Raw genomic sequence first — 7,218 nt, forward strand, 5'->3', positions numbered from 1 at the left:
TGATTTCATTATTATAATTAATACATATTTCTATTGTATTGTTGAATTTTTGTTAACGTTTATTAAAAAAGAACAATTTCCATCAATAATTATTATTTAACTTAAAAGTAAGAAATTTATTTAGAAAGAATGAATTTATTAATGAAGTCCAGATGATTTTCAGTTAACCAAGTAGATGGCATTACTTACCGGACGATTTCGACGATATTTTTGAGGTTAGGAGAATTGACTTTTGGTTCGTTATGTTACGGCCGTATGGAGCGCAGCGGAAGACAGATGAAGTTGGCCATGGTAAGGAAATACGAGTTGACAGACCAGAAAAATGAGTTTGTCAATGTCAAAATTACTATTGGCGTCGACTCGTCTCATGCTTGCGTGTGGATATAAGTAACTGTGACAAAGGCAAAAATGGTATATATCTGTTGTGTGGCAGGGTGCCTTAATAGTAGTTTGAAAGGGTTCAAACTCTTTCATATACCAGAAGGTAAATCTTTTATAAACCATAATTATTATGAATAGTGAACTAGGCACCTAATTGTTTCAAAAATCGTTGTTTTAAATTTTAAGGTGAAAGAAATAAAAGAAAACGCTGCCAGTGGCTTCAAAGTATTTGTAAGGGCAAGGGAGATACTCACCACATGTGCATATGTCAGGTTATTACATCTCTATCTGCATAATTGTTATTATAATTGTTAGTAAATAGGTAAGTACTTAATTGTTTTTTAGATACATTTCAATGACAAAGATATTGGCAAGTCGAAGTGTGGAAAACTCAAATTACTACCAAATGCAGTACCCAGAACTCATCTTCCAAGAAAATGAGGTAAGATCAAAATCATAATATTAAATTCAAGTAGTGATAGAGTGTATAATACTTAATGGATACTTAATACTTGTCCCTCTAGCCTGAGTAAACCATATTTATTTAAATATTCAAAACTATCTCCTTATTTTTAACTTTATAATTATCCAGCCCTGAACTCATCATCCCCTTTCCCGCTTCATCACTTTCCTGCAAAACAATCTATAGTTTGTATTGACCGAGATTTAGAAAAACACGACATTTGTGAAAATAGTAAAAATTGTGCTTAAGGATTATTTAAATGTTAAAATGTTATATTCATAACACATTTTTTAGATTACGGATAAAAAAATTCCGAATTGGAAAACACAATTCAACCCCAATAAAAGCACGACATTCAATATTCTTGAGACATTTCTTTTTGTCGGTATTACAAAACTTTTGAAACATAGCATTTATATCGTTGCAGACATAATTCTGAATCATTTCAATGAGATATGTATTTTGGACTATTTTGAAACATGTCTGAAATATTTATGAAATATGAACAATAATTGACATTGAAGCATTACCGCCATTTTAGTCATTGCGCTTGCGCGTAAAAGCGCCATTTGCCATGCCATGCGCCATGGCTATTCCCATGGGGGTGTCGCATAAATGGAGAAATTGGAAACATAATTTTAAATTTCGCGGTAAACATACACCCCAGATAATCAACAATGTCAACCCATATATGGCAAAAATTGCATAAATAGCATGCGCAGCTTTGTGAAACGGTTAACGGTAGTGACAAGGGTAGTAACAGTTTTTTAAATGTTTTAGTTCGTCGATTTTTTGTGGCGGGTAATTAAAAAAACCCTATTGATAAGTATGTTGAATTCTTTTACGGTCCGAGCGGGTTTCGCCATAGAAGAATAAAATTTGTTTGAGGTAGGTTCTCCAGAGTTATTTTGTGGAGCCAATGACTTTGGGAAGATAAAGGATTTAAGCAGTCAAAATTCATGTGTTCGAAAATATTATTAACAATTTATTAAACTAATAATTAAGGATTTGGAAAGTATTACAAAGTAAAATTAAAAGAGAAAATTTACGTCTAGCGAAAACCCTTTCTGAGTTAAGGGGCTAACGTTAAGTTAAAGATTAATAAGAACAATTAATTCAAATGAAATCTTACTAGCTAAGTCCAATAATAATTAAGATAAACGAACAAACTATTTTAGCTTCTACTAACGAAGTCCAATTTTCATTGTTTGATTTACTAGGTTTTAAGGTAATCTAATAAGTAAAAGTGGGTGAACCTAAAATGATTATAAAATAAATCTAAAACTAGTGAGGCAAGAGGAGAAATAGTTCTAGGAAAGGTACAATCATTCAACAGCCAAAACCCCGTGGTTTCGGTTTAAACAGCTCGAATTACTAGATAACTCGCCCCAGTCCGTCCCAACCCTCATAATTCTTAAATGAATTTTACTGTTATTTGTGTTGAGTTACAAGCCATTCCATCATAAATTGAATAAGACTTACAGTACATCATCATCTGAGCAATTATGGAATCAGCAAATGATCAAGTTCAGCCAGATAGCGGAAGCAGCACTTAGTCAGAATTTAGCAGGGTATCACTTTGTCACACACTCAATCGCACAGCACGACACTATAATCTTATTTACCAGGAAAAGGGGGCAAAAAGGGCAACCTTTTCCTGGTAAATAAGATTACTTGGAATTTTTAGATAATTTATGGTTTGTAATTAAATGAAATTTTCTTTATCTTAGCCATATCCTGCTTCTCTTTTGACCCTTACATTCTGGATAAATTCGTTATCACCGGGTTTTCAAGAATTTTGTTCTAATTTTGGTAACAAATTGACATGTCCCAGACAGTTTATGGATTTTGGTGATTCTTTGACCCTAGATAGTGTGGGATAGTTTGTTTATCAATTTGCTCCAGACTATTTATTGGGGTGACCACTTAGTTGGGATGGCTGACTTGCAACCTTTGGTCGGATAAGCCACTGATATGTTGTTTTCGTTTCTGGGAAAATTTCCTTATCGTCTGAACTTTTATGGGGGTTGTCTCGTGAGCTTTGTGGGTGGGTATGAGTTTTAATTGTTATTTAAATTACATCGTTGTCTCCTTTTGTTTACGTGATAGATCCTTTCCTTTCAATTTAATATTAAAATTTTACATTTTATGTAAACATCGCGTTAACCTCATCACGGAACCTGGATATTTAGGTAAGTAAAACGTAATATAAGATTATTAGTATTTAAATTGCAGTGAGTGGAGGCAATGGAAAGTCAGTGGATTGCGTATACTTGTAAATTTTCCCTATGCAACTGCGTTGCTTACCGCAAGAACCGCAATAAGAGGTTCTTCAAATTTCCAAGAGATCAACGAATACTGCAGCTTTGGAGAACAATTTGTAACATCGAGCCTGGCGTTCGATGTGAAAATTTTCGTATATGCGAAGATCACTTTCGAGTTTCAGATTTTTTAGGTAATCGTCCACTTTGTCCTTTTGCCGTTCCAAAAGCTGGTGTCTTCAATGACCGTGTTAATAAAGAACATTCTTATTGTAGAGCTGATGAAGGAATTTCAGAAGTAGAAAATGAAATCTTAGAACATTCCTCTTGTGATGCTACAAAAAGTTCAAACGTTCTTGAATGTCATGTGAGTGAAGAACGTCCTTCATTAGCGAAGCCAGATATAGCCGTGAATGAACAATGTCAAAATTTTGATTTAGTTAAAGGAAATTTGTCAACTACTATTGAGCATAATCAGTCAAATWGTTCATTCGCAGTTACTGATGGTGATACTATTTGTACATCAGTTCAGAAGGGGTCGTATTCTTTTCTCTCAGAGACATTTCAAAATTCTTTAGATATATGTAAACAAAAAGGATCTCTTTCAAAAATTGGCTTAAAAGAGAAGGAACTAACGCCCACTAAACGACTGATGTACAAAATTCATCGTGGCACCTTGGCGAGGATTTCGAAACTGAAAACTGTTTTGTCGAAAGAACGCGATCATTTAAAGAAATTGAAATTTTTATATGAAAACGATAAACTTGAGGTAATTTGTGATTCGTTAAATTTGATAAACAAGGAATTTATTAATTGTTAGTTTCGAAATCATAAGCTGCAACCATCAGCAAAACGTTACACAAACGAAATGAAATGGTTTGCGTTATCAATGCACAAAAGAAGTCCAAGATTGTACAGATATCTTCAAGTACATTTTGAACTTCCCTCGCCTCGCGTTTTGAAGCGTTTGCTCAATTCGGTTCATTTTGATCCTGGCTTTAATAACAATTTGTTGAACAGTCTCAAGTAAAGAGCATGGATTCTTTAGATCGTCATTGCACATTGTTATTTGACGAGATGAAGTTGAGCACTGCTCTTTACTATGACAAAAGTAGACAAGTCATTTTCGGATTTGAAGATTTGGGTCGCTCCCTGAAATATGCGTATCATGCTCTTGTTTTAATGGCAAGAGGTATCCGCAAAAGATGGAAGCAGCCCATCGCGTATTATTTTACCGCGTCCACAATTTCAGCAGTTGCATTGAAACAAATTATTGTTAAAGCCATAGAAAGATTAAAATCATTAGGATTGATTGTTGTTGGTACAGTCTGTGACCAAGGTGCCACCAATAGATCAGCGGTGAGCTAGTTGTGTTCTTGGGTAAGTGACACCCCTTCAGGTTATCATTTTGAAGTAGACGGCTACAAAATTAATAGTATTTTCGATCCGGTTCATTTATTGAAGAATACTAGAAATGCGCTTATTGAAAATTTTATTGAATTTGCGCCAGGCAAGCGAGCCGATTTTGACCCCATTTTAACGGTTTTCGAATGAGATCAGAAAAAGAAATTTAAATCTTTACACAAATTAACCCGCCAAGATTTCAATTTTAAAAATTCTTATACGAAAATGAAAGTTTCTGTTGCCGTGCGCCAGTTGAGTTATAGTGTTGCCTGTGAGTTAGAAACGTATGTGTCACATAATCAATTACCAGCAAATGCAGTTCACACCGCGGAATTTGTTAATTTAATTGATCAGCTTTTTGATTCTTGTAATGGCAACACAAAATATTTCAAACGCAAGAGCAAACCATTACGATGTGCGATTACATATTGAGTTTTGGTCGGACCTTTTGGCAAAAATAAATAGTTGGAAAATCATAAATAAAGCAACTGGTAAGAATGTTACTAATCAATTTCATTTTATTAATGGATGGAAAGTATAACAATTCGCTCCATAATTGCAATTTGGCAAAATCTTCAAAATTTGGGATTGGAGTATTTGTGTGGTCGTGTTTTGAACCAAGACACGGTAGAAAATTTGTTCTGCTGTGTTCGACAACATGGTGTCGCAAATACCAATCCCACGTGTTTTCAATTTATGTCTGCTTTGAAAACGTGTGTTCTTAACAACCTAGTTATGCCACACAACTCTCAAAGCAACTGTAAAGATGATGGGGATTCTTTACTTGATAACCTGACTGATCTTTTAAAGGAAGATGTTCAAGATGACTCTGTTTCCGCTACGGATGTACTGTTTGAAGATGATTCGCTTGAACACCAAGACTTTTTTCCTAATGTAAACGTGGAAAACATTCAAGGATTGGCCAATGTGTCACGTTACATTGACAAAAAATGGCTGTCCCTGATTGTGCTCCATATAAAGACGCTGTCCATTCCCCAGACGTGACTCCTTCACATACGACTGTAATGTTCCGTGACGATGGTAAACGTCTTGTTTATGCATCTGAGAGTTTTATTAATTTTGCTAACGGCGCTAATGAACTTTTGTGTTTATTTTTGAAAACATGTGCGAACAAAAATTCTTTGGAAGATCAATTTAAAGGTTTTTGTTTGTCGAAAGACACTTTACAAAAATTTTTGACGTGTCCAATTAACAGCGCTCACATGTTGAATGAGTTTTTTTAAAATTACAATTCCGTCTTTAATGTTTAAATACGTTAATGAAATTAACAAAGGATCGCAACATGCTGCGACTCGCGCTTTGAAAAAACATGTTTCAAAGATCCAGAAGTTCAGTAGTTAATTTTACTTTCGGTATTTTATTTTATTTTGTTATACTGTTATTTGTATATTTGTATATTTTATTAGTATATTGTTCTTTTATCTGAATTTGTTGAGAAATTGTTTTGTTAAATTTGTTTTTATTTTGTTATTTTTTTAGAGTATTATTGTGTTTTTTCTTTAGAAAAAAAGGGTTTTTGTTATGTTTTTAGGATTGTTTTTGTTTTTGTTTTTTTGAGAATCTATTTTTGTTTTACTTTTTTTTAGAAAAAAAGGTTTTTGTTATGTTTTTAGGATCGTTTTTGTGTTTTATTTTTTTCAGAATCTACTTTTATTTTACTTTTTTTTTGGGGTGTACGGGAAATATAGGAGAAGTACCAAAATTTCTATTGGACGATCACGTTTTATATGATAAAACGGCTTCAACAGATAGGGCTTTTCTACGTATTTCCAACTCAAACCTATGACTCCAAGAAGTTATCTTTTAAGATGGCGGTCACACTCCGGTAAACTGTATTGATCCACAGGCTGAACTAGGTGAGGGGATTTCTACTTATTGCGAAAAAAGCAATGGTACGTTTTCTTTTTTGTTCTTTTAATTGTTAGCATTATATTATTTTCGGTTTCTGAATGGCGAGAACAATTTATGGAAAATTCATCAGCTTTTTACAACTATCTTCTACTTATCATTAAAATTTCGATTAGATGAAGAAAATCACGTTTGTGCCTCCGTAAACTATCCTATGAAACTGGGAAATATTTTTTTAAACGGAAAATGTGTTTAAACGACTATTGAAATTAAGTTGTACATGAAAGAATTACGTATTATGTAAGTATTTTATGTATTATGTAATAAAATTGGAATTTTATAAAATAGTGTGTCACTTTCTTAGTCCCAATATAAATATATTGATTTTACAAGTGGCAACAAGAGGCGCAATCGGCATAATTTGTTTCCTTAAATTAACACGGCACTGTCGCTTCTTTATCTATCTGTTCAGTGGCTATTCCATTATTCACTACTCAGGTGATTGTGCGGTTAGGTGGTTTGTTGTTTTTACATTTAATATTAATAATAAGTATTAAAATTCTTAATATAATTGTGTAGTGCTTGTAGGAGTGCGAGTCAATCTTATTTTCTTACAATATTCTAGTGTGTTGTAGGTACAATCAGCGTAGAAAAGATTGTCCTCCTAATAAACCGCGCGCACCCTTAGAGGCTGAACCCATAAACCACAACAATAAATCTTTTCCATTGTAAACGTCATTTCTTATTCAACAGTATATTTAGTTTGAAGTGAAACTCAGTTACCGATTTTACTTTCAATTGAGTAAATAACAAATTATTTAAAAACATTCAGAGCTTTAT

This window comes from Tribolium madens, unplaced genomic scaffold (assembly GCF_015345945.1).
Source record: "Tribolium madens isolate multiple individuals breed KSU strain unplaced genomic scaffold, Tmad_KSU_1.1 Scaffold_71;HRSCAF=194;Tcas5.2_LG6, whole genome shotgun sequence".
Taxonomy (NCBI): domain Eukaryota; kingdom Metazoa; phylum Arthropoda; class Insecta; order Coleoptera; family Tenebrionidae; genus Tribolium; species Tribolium madens.